The sequence below is a fragment of the Chionomys nivalis genome, chromosome 3 (genome assembly GCF_950005125.1).
Source record: "Chionomys nivalis chromosome 3, mChiNiv1.1, whole genome shotgun sequence".
Taxonomy (NCBI): domain Eukaryota; kingdom Metazoa; phylum Chordata; class Mammalia; order Rodentia; family Cricetidae; genus Chionomys; species Chionomys nivalis.
In genome coordinates this window covers 5,588,789-5,606,429 of record NC_080088.1, presented here as the reverse complement: position 1 = coordinate 5,606,429, position 17,641 = coordinate 5,588,789, and positions in this window count along the sequence as shown.

The window sequence follows — 17,641 nt, the reverse complement described above, 5'->3', positions numbered from 1 at the left end:
GAGTCAGGTTTGATGGATGTTACATTGCAGCAAAGAACACGAGTGTGGATTGTTCCAAGCACCCTGCTGACTATGAGGCATACCCAGGTGTGACCCCCATAGTCACAAACATGCTGGTGGCCAGAGAAGCAAGTGAACATGGTCTAGAGCGCAAAATTTACAGAAACGCCAGCGAGGGGGCTTATGTCAATGACTTTGTTGTTACTGTGACAAACCCCTGACAAACGCAACCTAACGGAGGAAGGGTTTGTCTTGGCTCACGGCTTGAGGCTGCCATCCACAGAGAGCATGAAGTGGTCTAGACACAGAAAGACCCAGCTAGTCCCTCAGAACTCCGGGATAATTTAAGACCCACACTCAGTTGCATTATAATCCCAACGGTGGCCCTCCTATTCATTGCCCCTGCGTTAGCTTGTGTGGCCTCCCCCACTGCATGGGTCTCTCTGCTGATGCTGTCTAAAGGATAGTGCGTCAGTGCTTGCTGGCTCCGGGATAGCCTTCTTTGCAGAGCTCTGGAGCCAGGAGCAGGCTTATTTTTCAATTCCATTCCTCATCCCTGGGAACTTTCTCATCCCATAGCTGAGAGCCACTGTTGTTGAGATTATAAAGCCACAGGCAAGGCTTACCACCCTTAGTACCTTGAAACAGAAGGGAATAGAAAAGTTTGAGCAGGATAGAGCAGGAAGTGAGGAACTGCCCAGGAGGCACAGGGCACAGTCCCCAGTCCAGAGGAGTGTTTCTTGCAGAATCCTAGGAGTCTTCATCTATAGCTGGACCTGTGATCATTTCAATCAAAGCTACTAAATTTCCCAACACCCTTTGCAGCTAGACAGGAGCAGGGTTTGGATAAATTCTGATCAGTGGAATGAAGAACCAAAGCTGTAATAAATTCTTTGCAAAATCTGTGCCACACGGCAGCCCTGGCCTGTGGGCTCGGTCACCTACTATGTGTTCATTGTGAAGAAGATTCTAGCATTTGCCTAAGTGACAGGCATAACGGTGTCCTGGTCTCTTGTTAAACACCTGGCGTAGCAATGTGAAGAGGACTGGAGCTTTGGTCCTCACGGTGGGATTTGAAGGAGTGGGTTGTGTTTCAGTGCTAGAAAAATCCTGAGGATGGCTTACCCTCCATGCCGCTCACTTGTGGAGGCCATTACTACTTCTTTGGTGTTCTGTTGCTTACAGTTACACTTCAAGGAAGGCTCTAAGGATCCGGAATTTCATTGTGAAAGCATGGCAGGGGCATGGATCTCGGGGAGCCTCAAAGCTGCTTCCCTAAGAGAATCTAATGAAGACATACACTAGTAGCGTTTAGAGTCTTGATGAGTTTCCCTGGTGTTACTTAGGGGTTCTTTAGCTGGAAGGCTCACTGAGAACTACGGTTTGATGTGGCTCGAACCTCTTGCCCAAGTGTCAGTGTGAAGAAGCCTGGTTCTCAGAGTGAAGATGCCAGCCGCAGTGAAACCATGCAAGGCAGAGCCTGCTGTGTCTCTGGATCCTTGGGAAGAAAGGCAAGTATTTCAGATGAGATTCTGAGTACGTTCTCGGGAAGCTGGACTGTTCTACGAAAGTCTTCATTCTGGGCTCCTGTCTGGTATTGGGTCAGTCCCTGCAACCTCCACTCCTGCTATTGTGGCACCGTTCAATGTGAAGTGACGCAGCCAGGGTCACTACTCGGCTATCTTCCTCAGATACCTTCAGAACCATGAGTTATATCAGCCTCTTGTCTTTATAAGTACGTAGCCTGGAGTATTTCACTATAGTAACAGTAGACGCACTAATCCACTGAACATGTTATAAATACTATAAAATAAGAGAAATACCCCCTCCTATACATAGATTTCTGTATGTGAATTCACATTGCACTATAGAGCATTTGACAAGGCTCACTGGTAAATGAGATGTAACGTCAGGGCAGCCACAGTGTCCAAGGCAGAGAGTATGAGAGCCATTCCTCTTGTGCCCACCCTCCTGTGCCCACCCTCCTGTGCCCGTACTCCTGTGCCCATCTACTGTTTATTTCTCTAACACATGCCCAGGAAGCTTGGGAACCAAATTCAAATCGTCTTTGGTCCATATGGAGTCTGGGCTCTGGCCAAACAGGACAGACCGTGGGTGTGGAGCTAGTCTAGCCATTCCAAGGTGCTCCAGCATGGCAGGCACTGCGCAGTCCCAACAGCACCATAGTTCAGTCACGCTGCCATGCCGGTGTCATGTGGGATGAGCCAGGTCCACAGAAGGACCTTCTCCATGTGACTTCCCCTGGGGAGTGGACAACCCCGGCGGTCCTTTGGTGTAGACATTTGAAAGGTGGCTGGGGTTTAGTGTCTGATTTTTCTTAACCATTGTCTTCTGGGTTTGAACAGCTCTGTGTGTGTGTGTGTGTGTGTGCATGCAGACAAGTAGTGCAACTGATACAAGAGCTATGCTGGTGTTGGGCATGTGGCAGGGAGCCCTGCCTCCTGTCATTACAGGAGCAAGAAACTCGAGAGCCCTGGCCCCGGGACTTTCTTCTGGCATGCAGGCCATGGGAGGCCTAATGTCTGAAATGATATTCCCATGTGCAGCTGTCCTGCTTCAGCTCCTCCTTCCTGGTCTTGTTAGGTGCAGCATGCTGGGAAATGATCATTCATTTTGGTCCTTACAAGAGCTCAGAGTCTAAGATTAGATAACAGTGCTTACCAAAACTGAGTCTACCCTTGGCCTTTAAAGTCCAGAGGATCCCAGACCCTGAGAAACCATGCAAAGCCCCCAAAGCAGCCTGAGCTTGTACTTCCAGGACCCATGGAGTCCCACCTTGTCTGACCCCACAGGAGAACAGGGGTATTCTAGGTTGGGGCCTCAGTGCCAAGTCCTTGTGCTTGCAATCACTTCTGTGCCTTCCTCCCTGTGGGACTGGAAACTAACGGCCAGGCATCACCGAGTCAGCCATTTGTGCATACGGAGACCACAGCGAAGCCCTCCTCCGCGTTGAACAACTGTAAGATCTAGCAGCTTTTAAGGACCATAGGCTCGGGTGGCACCTGGAGATGCCCTTTATACAGAGGCCAGTTGGTATGGGGCCTCTTCCGGTGCCCCAGTGGAGAGTCCCAGCCCCTGACTTAGCAAACTTCTTGGCTATCTGAACCATTTCTTGGTAGGTCAGATCTAAATGGTTACCTTAAACCATTTCTCAACCTTGCATGTGTATATGAAGAGAGGGGGGAGCATCTTCAAGGCCAGATCACCAAGGTAGCCTGGCTGGCCAGAGTTGGGTACCATTGCCTCTATTTGATGAATCATTTAAGATACTTCAGTATCCCTGAATTTTAAACTAACAACTTGTATCTAACAAGTAAATACCTTAAATGACACTCTTTCAAACCCTGTGCAGCAGAAATATCTGTTAAGTGCACTGCGAGGTGCAGCGTTATCTCTTAACCCAAATTTTATGCACATAAATAACTTCCCCCTCTGAGACAGGGGCACGTAGACACAGAAATCTATTTATAATTTTTTTCAAGAAATAATGAGCTGAATGGATAGAATTTAAGCAAATTGGACACCTCTGGAAAGAGGTGGTGGATGTTAGCCTTTGAAATAAAAATAGCTTCTCGCTCCATCAAAGCTTTGTGTTAGTATTGCTGACTGTCAGATGTTCCCAGACATGTGGCTGCTCCCAGACACGTGGCTGCTCCCAGACATGTGGCTGCTCCCAGACACATGGCTGCTTAATGTGAACCCCATCTTGGGCCTCACATTTGGGGTTGAGGCATTGGTGGCCTTTCTTCAGTTTTCTGGATGCAGCGGCTCTTTACGTCAGGACCTGCAGAAAGGAAGAGATGTGTGCAGAGACTTGGCCCTTCATGGGTCTGATGTGACTATCATGGGACTGCTCACGGCAGCTCAGCATAGTATTCTACTGGCTTAAACCGGCTCTCCGAGCATGTCCCTTACAGTCTGGGGAAAGCCTAGCCTTTAGTTTTGGTTCCTTCTGAATCTGTCCTCATACTGGCAAGCATACCATGTTTTAATGTCTTTCTTCTTGGAAATGTTCACTGTGGCATCCCCAGGAACCAGCAGAGAGTAGAGAACCAAAGGATGCCTGAAGCCTGGGTAGGGAGAGTGGAGGGAGGATTCCCAGAGCTGGAACCTGAAGCCTCTATGAGATGGACAGAATTTCAGCCAAGATGACATGGTTAAAGGGGCAAAGCTCCTGGGTAGGCAGAAGATGCGGCCTTTGTGCTATGTTCTGTCGCAACGATCTGTCTCACCCATCTCCATTCCATCTGGCGACCACAGTGATCTGTAACAACCGGTTCATTCTTCCTCAGGAAAAGAAAATCTGACTCCATCACAATGAGTCTGAGTTATTAACAGCTATTGGTTCCATAATTAAAACTACAGTACACTTTTAACAATTTTAAAATTGGAAAACTTTATTTATCATGTATTTATTTATGAGAGACCACTGATGCATTCGTTTCTGATGGTGCCATAGAGCTGCCCTGAATGGGCATCCGTTCTCTCCTTCCCCCATGTGGGTGCCAGGGCCCAGCTCACGTCCTAAAACTGGAGCAAGGAAAGGGCCTCTATCAGCCGGGCCATCTCCCCAGCCCAGGGCTGCATTTAGCAGTTTGTATCTGGCCACATAATTCCTGATCATCAGAGCTCTCACTAGTAAGATATCCCTTGGCTCCTTGACCCTGGGTGCCCTTCCGCTGCCACTGCCCACTGACCTGCCCGTAACTTCCTTCCCTGGTATTTCCAGAGCATTTACTGCCGAGGCTGCTTCGATTCCCAGCACCCACATGGTGACTTACAAGCAGCTGTCACTCTAGTCCCAAGGGATTCAGTGCCCTCTTCTGGCCTTGCTGGCACTGCACACATGCAGTATAGACACACATAACATATTTTTTTTAAAAAATTGTTTTACCGAAACAACCCTTGGAGAATGCTTTTCGTATTGACAGATATTCAATCCATTGGCTCTGGAGGCTCCAGTTGTAACCAAATTTTGTCAGAGGAGGTTAAATCAAACTGCATTCATTTTTAAACAAAATTCTCTAATGAGCTGCCGCAGCCAGAGGAAGAGCTCCTTCTGGCATTGTATGCATTAGGGCACAGCCTCAGACAGGGTGGCACAGCAGCAAAACCTCGGAGTGCTGAGGCCAGCTCCTGCCCTTCCAGCCTGCTCTGCAGCACACATGAGCTGGATGGAAGGAGGCTCAGGCTTCAAGAGATTTCTCTCAAGACAGTAAACATGCCTCTGCCTTCTTCATGTACGTGGGACTGTGTGGTGCAAACTGGTGAGAAACCGTGTTTATAAAGATCCGGCCCACACATCAATAAGGTCGAGGCTTCGATTGCGGGCAGGGAGAGCAAAAAGACCCACTCTTGACTCTGTTGTCTCTCTTTAGGGTTGGGAAGCAAGCGAGGGCCTGGGTGAGCTGCTGTGTTCAAGGTTAAACTCTTTCTAAAGATGACCTAGCAGGGATGGAAACAGACTTTCTCAAGGCCAATAATGGAAGTTAACCTACAGAAGGGTACTACATGACTCCACCACCTAAAGGGAAACAAAACTGTGTCTTTCTTAAGTAAATTCATAAGAACGGACTATTAAGACAGACAGACAGACAGACAGACACACACACACACACACACACACACAGTCTCCCTCTTACAGGAAAATAACCCTTCACTAAACCCTATAGATGTACAAGACTGCAAAGATGCGCACAACAATAAGTCTGCATACTGGAGTGTCCCCAGCAAACAATGACTTTGGGAACAGGTGTCCTGGGGTGGAATATGTCCCTGCTCTTAGACCCAAGGGAATGCGAGCTGACTGCATTCAGATCTGCTGACCGCGTGACTCACACCCTTTCACATACCAGAGAGGGATGAAAGAGGTGCTAAAATAAACAGCCAGGCCCATGGGCGCTGATGCTGACTTGGCGGGAAAGAGATGCGGTTGAAATGGCATGAGTGGATTGGAATGCCCAGAACCTAATCTTCAAAACAGGTGCCTCCACAGGCATCAACACAGTACGATTTAGCGTGGCATTGACAACTGTGAGCATATCTTGATTCTGTAATGATGAATAATGGTGATTATTCATTCAGAGGCATTTTAGAACGCACACAGAGTCGGGGTGAGCATGTACTATTTTTTAAGCATTGTGCTGGGATATGAGGATGCTACAAAGGAATGGAAGGACATAGTCTCTGTTCGCAGATTACGTAAAGGGCTTATTTACAATTTTCAAGGAGAATTGATAAGATAGACTTACATATAAACAAAACTGGAGATAAATGATAGCTAGTTAAGTAAAAGATGATATATTGATAGATATAAAAATGAAACATAAGGAGTAAGTAGCCAGATGATAGACAACTAGTGAGGAGATAGAAGATAGATGATAGTTAGATGAAAGAAAGAGGACAGAAAATAGATGATAGATAGGCAGACAGACAGACAGACAGATAGACAGATAGATGGATAGATGATAGATAGACATATAGATTAGATAGATAGATGATAGACAGTTAGACAGACAGATAAAAGAAAGGCATAAAGAGGAGAAAATTGGGTAAAAGATAGATAAAAGATAAATAGGTAGGAACTGGCAGTAAACCTCCCAAATATTGTCTAGACCTTTAGAATGTCTCCAGGATGTCTGTCACAGAGTAAGGAGACAGGACTCTCTGTCTTCTGCTGTTAAGGAGACACTGAGTTTTACAGAAAAAAAAAATGTTCCCATGGGAAATAAAGGGTCATGAATAAAGATCTGACCCACCAAGGGGGAGCGGATGTGGACGGCAGCATCATCTCCATGTAGTAGATTAGTTCCTCACTTTGGGGGTCCAAACATATCTGCTTCACAGTAGTGGCTGAGCATGACACTCACGGCTGTGCCGTAGCAGGGGTCCCATAACCATTAGCTGTCTTCTTTCCCTTCTGTTTCTGCCCACTCTGCCCACACAAAGCATGTTACTTCCATGGCCGAGTTGATGGCATCAGCTGTGAGGGCCTATGAGCATCATGCCCCAGGATAGTCTAAAACTTTCTCTTTTCAAAGCAAGCAACTGCTCTCTATAAAGAATAGAATGCTGTTAGGATCATGGCTTAGGGAAAAGTCCAGGTCACAAAGAATATAAATAAACACAAGCTAGGCATGAACACAGTCCAGATAGCTGACTGCCAGAGCCATCTGCAGCTGTAGGCAGTCTGACTGCTTCAGGGACCAGAACTTTGAGTTTGGTCTGACGGTCAGCTGATGGCTAGATGACCTCGTATCACACCGGAGTCTTCAAAGACCGGCCTCATTAGTGAAAGGGTGAACTAAAGTATATTTACATGCGTGAGTCTAGGGAACTTATCCTGTATCAATTCTGATTGTGGGAAGAGGAGAAAGAAGTACTCTCTGAGAATTCCGAGAATTTATTTCATCCTCCATGCAGGTTTGAGCTCCAGGTCCTAGCACAAATGTGGGCTGCAGAGCATCAAGCAGAGAATTTGACATTCTGAGGCCAGATTGGCAGTGGCCCCAGGTATTTGGCAGGAGTAAATGCAGATCTTCTCAAGGCGAAAGCACCTTCAAAGGGAATGCTTTCAAGAGAGGCACACGCTTCAAAGAAAGGGCCTCGGGCTTCAAAGAAAGTTCCAAAATGTCTAAGTGTAAAGCAAAGGGAAAAGAATCCCAGAACAGATAAGTAAACAAGGGATTGTGAGTGAGAGCCTGCAGAGACCACACCCAGCAGATGCAACCAGTAGATGCTGACAAAACATAACAGAGATGAACTTGCAGGTTTAAAAAAAAAAAAAAAAAAAAAAAAAGGTTGACTTGAAAACCTAAGTAAAAGAAGCTATAACAAACCGATAAATCAGAAAAGAAGCAAGCCTACCCCGAGAATAAATCTGATAAATGCTATTCCAATCTTAGGCCAGAGATGAAGGACAGATTAGATGTGGCCGAGAAAGAACTGATGAAATGGTGGTGAATCTGATAGAAAGAGGCCGGGTGTAGACGAGTAGGAGGAAAGTGGAGGGGAGGGAGGAACAGGAGTGGAAAACCACAGTGTGCGCGTGTTCAGTCCGACTGTGGAAAGAGACAGTGGTGAACTGACAAGACTACCGATCCTCAGACTTGGGCTCTTGAGTGAATCTCAAGCCAAAACATCTGAGAACCTGAAAGACAGAGAAAAAAGACAAATGGCCTCCAAAGAGCCACAATTAGGGAAGCATCTGATTTCCCCACAGGGTAGCTGTGGGAGTTCAAAGGCAGGACAGTCCTATCACAGAACGCTGGAAGTAAATAAGCCTTAACCAGCGCAGGCTGCCCAGTGGAAATGCCTTTCAGCAAAGTGAACAACAGATGAACAACATCAAGAGAAGCTTTTCCCACCAGACCCCCACTAATGGACCTCTCTCCAGCACACGCCCGGGGGAGAAACGGTCCCAGAAAGAAGGTGGGACATAGATGAAAGATTCATGAGAGGAGAAAGCACATGGGTACCACGGACAACTCAAGGCAGAAACTGCACCCATAGTTCATTCGTTCGTCAGAAAAGCATCGATGAAAGTTTCAAATGTTGAAAATACATCTCATCTGGGGTATGTATCAGGAGGAAATTCATATGACACACGCACTGAAGGTCAGGCAATGCTTGCTGGCTCCCAGGGAAGCAAACTGAGCTGTGCTGCTTATGATCTCCTTCTGGGCTAGCTGTAGTAGTTTTGTGTCTGAGCTGGGATAAAACACCACAGCCAAGGTAGCTTAAAGAAAGCTTTATTTCGCCTTATGGTTCTAGAAGGAGAAGAGTCCATCACTAGCGTAGTGGGGAAGGGTGACAACAGGCCACGCTGAGCAGGCATGTCTTAACCACAAACCATGATTGACAGCACACAACAGAGAGAACTGGAACTAGCGCAGTGATTTCAACGCGACTGCTGTGGTAAAGCACCCCAATTAAAAGCCACTTAGAGGAGAAAGGGTTTATTTCAGCCACAATTCCAGATTGCCATCCATCACAACAGGGAAATCAAGGTGACAGTGGCTCAGAATGCCTAGTCACACCATCCACAGTCAAGCAGAGGAAAGTGAATACACGTAGGCCCGCTTCTACGCTCACTCTCACCAGGACCCCAAACCAGGGAAGGGTGCTGCCCACCATGGTGACAGCCTGACCTTACTGTCCCTCACTGAGTCTCTCTTCCTGGATGAGTCCAGGTTGTGTCATGGTGACAATTAAACCTACATCACACAGGTGTCATTTCAAATTGCTTTCTAAATATCTCTAATTCCTGGGCCAAGGACCATGATCCAACCCTATGGAAAAACCTCTTTACAGTGAGGAGAAGTGAATGCAGAGACTCGTGGCCATGAAGATGCTGAGAACAAGTGATGGATAGGGACTCATCCCAAACAAACCAATTGTGCCACTCCACGTAAGGGCATAGAACAATGAAGAGGAGAGAACAGAGCCAAGAGTGTCACACAGGGACAAGGGCATTGAAATCGTTACAGTCAGCGTCTTAGCGTACACAGACCCTGTCACCAATTGCACTAGCTCTGCACAGGCAAGGCCCTCTCAGCTGTCAGTCACGGTCGGCAGGAGCTCGTAGTACCTATGGATGAACGTTGGCTACTGATGAACTCTGGGAGAGGGAGAGCCAATGTCTTAAGCTGTGTGAGACCACCAGGCTCCACTAGGTTGATTCCCATGGTCAAACAGACTGACCTAATAAAATTCAGAAGGACACAAAATAAAAAGGCAGAATATGGGGGGGGGGGGAGACTACAAGATGATATGGGACAGGAGTCAGAGGGAAGCAAAGGAGGGGGGAGCTGAGGGCAATCGGAATGCTATAAAGCATGTATAGGCGTGTGATTCTCAAAGAACAATTAATTTAAAAACTCCAGATCAGAAAATGTATAAATCCATGCACACACAAGGAATCATTTATATGAAAAAATTGCACCATACATTCATGCCCATGAAGTTTCTAGCGTATCAAATATGGGACCAGGTCATACATGTAGGAGAGTCACATGGCCTATGCAGTGCACCCAAGAATGAAGCGCCATCTCAAATAAGGTACAGGGAAGGAAGACCATCTGAGGCTGTCCTCTGACCTCTACAATGCACACGTATCGCCTATGCTACCTTATTCACACACACGCACATGCACACACACGGGGGGGGGGGGGCAGCAGCATCTCTCTTACTCTGTGAGTGAGCATTCCATAGGATACATTTGAATCAGATCCACTTCTTCCTCCTCCCTCAACTCTTCCAAGACTCCCTCCCCCCTCACTTCCCTTATGCAGCAGCCACAGCTGTTGATTGCCTCTGTGGGAGGAAGTCAGTTTTCACTCAGGCTGTGGTCCCTGCTAGGTCACCATGCTCTGGAGGAGGACCCACCACCCACAAACATAAAAACAGCACAAATCACACTTGATAGGGTCTTTAAAAAGAAAAAAAAAGGAGGTTGCTGCATAAGATTAAGACAGTGGGCATTTTAGAATGGGTGGATGGGTTTATGAGCCCCCACCCCTAATGGAGGAGCTACTGGGGAGACAGAGATTTTAAATTAGCAGGAGACTGGAACGCAGGAGCCCTGAATCCCTTTGTCCTCCCCCGCCAGCCTATGGGAGACAGGAACTGAAAGAATTAACCGGTGAATTTATTAGGGAAATTCTGGCCTCCTGACTCAGATGTGACTGTTCTTGGAAGGAACATGCATGTTTTGAACCATGAAAGTCACATTCCTGTTTTCTCCAGCCAGCACGAGAGAGTCTTGTTAGGAGTAAGCTACCATCAAGGGCGGTGTCTGACTCGGTGCTCACAGGGCCACAGCAGCAGAGACAATTATTTGTCCAGAACCTGTGAGCAATCAATTTCCAAGGTTGTTTCACTGTGTGACAACTGTCAATCATAAATAATGATGCCCACTCCACTCCTGGGGAATTGTTCTCTACACTCCATGCCGTGGTCTACAAAAAGGAGTCATCTTAGAAGGTAAAATGTAGGGTATTTTTTCATAAAATCTTAAATTTGCCCGTGTTTTAGGGACTCACGAGCTCAGAGAGGTCCACTGATGGTGCATATTTTAGTGTTGCGTACGGCAGCATAGACTCCAGTTTGTAGTGCAGTACTTAATTAATGAGAGAAAGAAGAAAAGTATATCATGAAACATCTCTACCACATGTAAACAGAGTGGAAGGGCTCAGGGCTGGGGATATCTGTCAGGGGTAGAGTTCTTACCAGGTCCTGTCCTAGGGACTGCAGCAAACATTAGCCAATAGACCAAACCACCGACCCACTGACCCACCAACCCACCGACCCACTGATTCACCAACCCGCTGACCCACCGACACACCAGCCCAGTGACCAACCCACCAACCCACTGACACACCAACCCACCAAAAAAAAGCCCAAAACTGACCCACTGACCCACTGACCCACCAGCCCACCGACCCACACCAATCAAACAACTGACCACTAGCTAACCAACCCACTAACCAACCAACCCACCAACCCACTGACCCACCAGCCCATCAACCAACCAACCAAACAAACAACTGACCCACCGATCCAACAACCCACCAATCAACCAACCAACCACCACCACCAACAAAATCCACCAAAAACCAAATTACAGAATGTTTCACATACTGGAATTTTATATTTTAGGGTACATATTGTGTCTATACATGAAAATGCACGCACACACACACCTTTCACAAGTCATGCGTAAGAGTTGCAGGATGTTGAAAGAAGCCCTCTACATCCTGAATGATCATCACATCTTGGGTGGAGGAATAAAAGGAGGAAAGAAAAGAAAGTGCTTCTTTTTAGTAATGATTCAAGATGCCAGTAAATCTTCAAGAAGGCATGAGCCAGCATGGATGAGGGGCTGCTCCTGCTGGGCAGAGCCACACATCTTCGGTGTGTGGTCTCAGGGGCTGTAGAGCATGAAAAAGGTCATTATATTCCATTTCAGGGAAGAGAAAAGCAGGCTTCAAAGAGAGGAACCCTGTGATAAAGACTGAATGGCTCAAGAGGGCAGAAAGGAGACCTTTCAGGGCTCCAGGCATGGGAATCCGTGCCCTGTGATGCCCTCAGATTGGAGTGGTCTGTGCTTGGATATCTACAGGAGCACCGACAGGGCATGAACGGGGAACAGGCAGGTGGAATTCAATCTAGTAGTGCTATGTAGTCCCACAGTGCCTGCTTGGGCTGCTTGCCCATCTGAGGTTGGAGGATGGAAGGACTGGGTCTTTGCACAGCCATATGGGGTCATTCTGTGCTGAGTTTCCGCCTGCCTCTTCTCTATTGGTTTCTTTTCTGGGTCTGCGCTGCAGTGGCACCAGGTTAGGGAAAAAGTCCTGGTACTACCTGCTTCTCTGAGTTTCCTATTTAAGAGGGAAAATTAATTCTTACCCAGCTCTGTCTTTGCCCAGATCCTGGGCAGCGTGGGTGGTGGCTTTTGCTGTCCCCAGAACTTTCTTTTCCCAAAGTGAACTGGGTAAAAGGTGCTGAGCAGAGAGGAGCCGTCCAGCGGCCATAGGAAACTACTTCTTTTGGAAACAGGGCTCTGACCCCAGGGATTGTGTTTTAGCCGTGCTGAGCTGCAGGGGGAATGACAGACAGGGTCAAGAAAGGCTGGCATGTATCTGGGAGCTGCTCACTCCAGCTCAGGGCTTAGGGTCAGGACTCAGCACCCACTTTCCCCACATCTCCCTGTTGACTTCCTGGAATGCTGTAAAGACTCAGAAAGAAAGCTTGGGAAACCAAGCTTGTGAGAACTCAAACTTCTGGTAAAAATCTCTCATAGAGTACGTCCCATAGCCAGGCGCTGGAGAAAGTTGTTTTAAAATGGGAAACTCTTAGCACTGGATGCTGTCTTCTACCTGACCACATCTGGCCATTAGCCTCTGTGGACCGAGACTCAGCACAAAGTGGGTCCTCCCAGGAAGGTAGTCTACCTGAGGGTCTGTATTACAGCTAAAGGCTTGCACTCCAGCCTCTGGTGTCCGTAGAAAGTGGGTCCAGGAGGAAAGAAATTAGGTCCTTGGGAGTGGGAGTGTGCCCTCGAGGGGTGCTGCGACATCAGTCTTACATCTCTTTGCTTCCTGACCAGAATAAGGTAAGCCACTTTGTTCTGCCATGGTTTTTGTCCTCTTCCCTGGCTTAAAGTGATGAGTCAAGTGGGGATGGGCTGAACCTTCAGAAACCATGAGCCAAAAGTACTTTTCCTCCTTGGAGACAAACATCTTGGGTTTTGTTTTTGTTTTTTGTTTTTTTTTTTTTGGTTTGGTTTTTCGAGACAGGGTTTCTCTGTGGTTTTGGAGCCTGTCCTGGAACTAGCTCTTGTAGACCAGGCTGGTCTCGAACTCACAGAGATCCGCCTGCCTCTGCCTCCCAAGTGCTGGGATTAAAGGCGTGCGCCACCACGCCCGGCTACATCTTGGGTTTTGGATCACAGCAATGGAATGCTGACTGATGCTTTGGCAGGGTTCCCTTTGATGTCTGCGAGAGCTTCCCTGCATCTCCTGCTCATAAGGTTGTTCTCTTTGATAGCTCACTCTTCCTCTCAACCAGGGACCAGGGGAAAGGCATGGCGTCATTCCAGTCCCTGGACTACACTGCTCATGGCTGGGATCTGCCCAACAGAAAGACAAGAATGGTTTTCTGTCTCAGAATGGGGGTGAGAGGTGGGTGTCAGCCATGCCAGACCTTGGGAACTGGTGACTTCATGCAGTGCGTGCTTCACTACCAGAGGGATGCCGCTCCAGAAGAGAGATGAAGAGAACGGGAGAACTACCTGTGAGGGGAACTGCAGTGGGTCCTGCGGGGTGCTCAGGACAGCCTGTCACACAGGTCACCACGCATGGCAGATTCATCAGCAATCCACAAGGATCTAACAGTCAAAACCCCAGCAAGGATATTCCCCTGGGCAGATAGACGGCTGATTTCAACTAACCCCATACATGCTGTGCTTTCTCGCCCCAGACAGACACTGCACAGACAGACACTGCACAGACAGACAGACACTGCTGTCGCCATAGAGTTCCGGAGCAGGGCAGGGGCTGGACGAGGTGTTTCTCGTGTGTCTGTCATCTCGTGAACTCTCTACATTGATTCCACAAAGCAGCTGCTTACCCTCTGCTCCTATTTAACAACCAGGCAAACTGTGACTGCGAGAACACCTTTGCGGAGGCTGACCGTCTCAGGAGACTCTCTTTGTGCTGTTCCGTGGTGCTGGCCTGAGCTCTTCCCCATCTGGATTCCGGCCTCTGTACATGTCTTAGTGGGAGCGAAGATGTTCTAAGAACTACTTACACCTTACACGTCAGCTATCAGATCACTGAGACAATGGTGCCCTAGAAATTCTAACTCCCCAGGAATCCCACGTTGAGGGGGAAAGAAAAGGCTGGATGAAGCCTGACTCCAGCTAGAGAAGGAATGTGTCTCCAGCAAGATTTCATGGGTTCTTATAAGAACCCCTCTCAGGTGGGACTGGAGCCCAGGCAAAGATGGGGCAGGGAAGGGCATGGCAATACCATGACTGGTTCTGCTTAATTATACACATTATCCTTTTATTCCTGTTTAAACTTGTCTGTGGTGTTGATCATATGTCTGAGTTTAGTTTGTGTGGGTTGCCAGGGCCCAGGTTCTGACCCTAACAACTTCTGTAACACTCATAGGTTTCAAAAGACAAATGCAAGGATATATACGTGCACAATGCAGAAGGAATTGATGGCTGAGGGGCAGCTATTAAAGCCAAGAAACTCACAGCCTCAGCAAATGAGACTAGACAAGGGGCAGGTGTCCTCCGGACACCACACAAGGCAAGCCAACGTCAACAGTTAGCCGAAACTCACGTCGGAAGCCTTGGCACCTCAGGGTGGAGACGGTGGAGGGTAAGGCGAGGGTAACACCACTGCACCTGTTCTCCTACAGGGGCTTCTGGACAGTTGGCAGGGGTCACAGACAGGGAAGAACACAATGCTGACGCCAGAGAACTCCTCCATGGGAGATCTGCCCGGGCAGAGCCCAGCCCAGGGGGGATGCTCAAGTCCCAAAGTCTGCGGGAGAAGCAAGACCCAAGTGGGGTAGGAAGTGTTGACCAGTCTAGTAAAAGATAAGATGGATGCCAAAGGAAAAAAAAGGCAGAATGGACAATTTCAATTTATTTGTTGAAAGAAAACTACCTCACTATATAAATAAATGACTTCTTTATTTTATGGCTTATGGCACATTGTTTTGTGGTATATAAAGAGGCGGTTGTTTGGATGGGGGATGTAATTATAACCAGGCTTACCTACTCTATATAAAATTATTTATTTTTATTAGTCTGTGGGGTCTACATGGAATGAACTATATAGCTAGTTAACATAACTTTACCTGGGTAAATTTACTTTAAGCATATGTACTGAACATACTTAGGATACAGGCCTGCTGTTAGGGCCCTGGGCACCAGGATGAACTGGGCATTGTGTGTGTCCTCGAGAGTCAGTGAAAATGACGGGGAGCCGTGGAAGGGCTGGCAGCGGGGAGAGACCTCCCTTTCAGAATGGGCGGACCTTTTCCATAGAGAGTTTATAAACAAAATATCCAATAAGTTTCAGCAATTCTAAACAGCATCAGTAATAAAATATTTCTATAAAGAATTTCATGGTTTGGCAAAGCACAGCCTGTGGGTTAAAACCAGGCAGCTGTCTGTTTTCATAAATAAAGTTTTATTAGAACAACTCTTATTCATTTATGTATTATCCCTGTCGGCTTTCTTTTATACCACGGTGACAGAGTTGAGTGGTTGTGACAGAGGCCAGATGGCCACAGAGAATAAAATATTTACTATCTGGCCCTTGCAGAGGAAGCTCGCTGACCTCTGTTCTAAGTCATAAACAACTGTTGCCATGTACAGGATAATGTGCATGTCAGCTTCAATTAGCGCTTTTTATGACTTGTCCCTTAATAAACAGTGCGTTCCACGGCACAGTTCATTCTGGACGCCCCGGTTCGGTAATGCTGCCTTCGGGCTCAGCTGCATGCATGTGTTTGGAATAAACTTGTCACTGTTTGGGTACCATGCCTGTCCCCGAGCCATATGATATGCCTGGGAGTGGCTTCGAAGGGAATGGTCACACCCCTGATTACACCATAGCAGAAACGGGACTGGTTTGTACCCCGTGTGACATTTAGTGGAGCGAAGCAGGTGGCAACTGCAAGTGCGACCTCTGTGCTTCTGTTCAAGCTTGGTTCTGACATAGTTTACGTAATTTAAATGGCATCTTTAGATTGTCACTAATTTATCCATAGATGGTGGTTTGCATGAGGCTGTATAAGAGAATGTCAGTGTGTCCTGCCTCCCAAGGTCAGTGACTCTTTCATGCTATCTCATGAAGAAAAGCCAAAGGTCACGAGGAATGTCGTATGCAAAGTACCAGAGGCTTTGGGCAAAGACAGCCTTTCCTAGCGGGCCTTGCTGTTGGCAGGAAACGCCTCTACCAGCAGTTGTCGTTACCGTGAGGACAGGAGTGCTTGTGCTTGCTCATGTGCAGCCTTGACCACATGTAAACGTGGTCTCATTTCTCCCCACAACAAATACGGGGAGAACTTGGGTGGTGGGCCACGGAACTTCAAGCACATGTGCGGTGTCCACCAGCATGGTCATGGTGGTGAGGGCAGAAGGAGCGAGTCCTGAGGGCTTGCCAGTCCTGAGGGCTTGCCTTCCCACCCTGCTGATGGACTCCACAGCCTTTTGAACTTGCCCACACAGCACACTTTCAGGTCCACCAAGGAGAGCTGTCCAGACCTGCAGCCTGTAGCACTGCCGTGGGGATTCAGAACTCGGACTTGGGCCCTGATGCTTCATCTGCTTGTTCTCAGAAGGTTGAAGGGGGCATGGTTTTGAGGAGTCTGGTTGAGCTCTAGACACTACCACGGGACAGGAAGTGATGCCTCTAAGCCTGATCCCCGAGTGCTCCATGTGGTGCTCTGCTTCCAAAAGCAGATGCGGGGTCCTGCATCACAGTCTTCCAAGAGAATGGGGCCTGGGAGGTATGCAAGGTTTGTCAAGCTGCTTGAGCAGTCCTTCTGTGGACAGCCTGAGGCTTGGGATGAAGGTTAACTGACAGCCAGACTTCTCCAGCTGCAGCCCTCCAGCTCCAGATGTGGCCTGAGTTCAGCTCAATATATTTTTATATAGCCCAATGAGTCATCATATTCCATAGCTTCTGTGATAAAGTTGCAAAGAAGTATATGGTTTAAGAACTGCATAAATGTAAAATAGCTATGTAGAATATTTAAGAAATTAAACATATAAGACTATAAGAATAGTTTATAACTAGTGACCTAAACATTCCATGTCAATCTGCACATTAGTCCAGTCTGTGAAACAGGTCCAATTGCAGAACATCCTGTCATACACTTGTATCTGACTTTTCAAGGGAAGAAACTGAGACGTGGGGTTGACTAGCTCCCATGATCAGAAGAGCCACAGGACCTCAAGGAGGACGTGCGGAGGATGTCATTCAGTTGGTAGATTCCTCACCCAGCATGCAACACCCAGCCTGCTATAAAACTTGATTGTTGGCACAGACCTGTAATCCCAGCACTTGGAGAGTAGAGACAGGAGAGGGAAAAG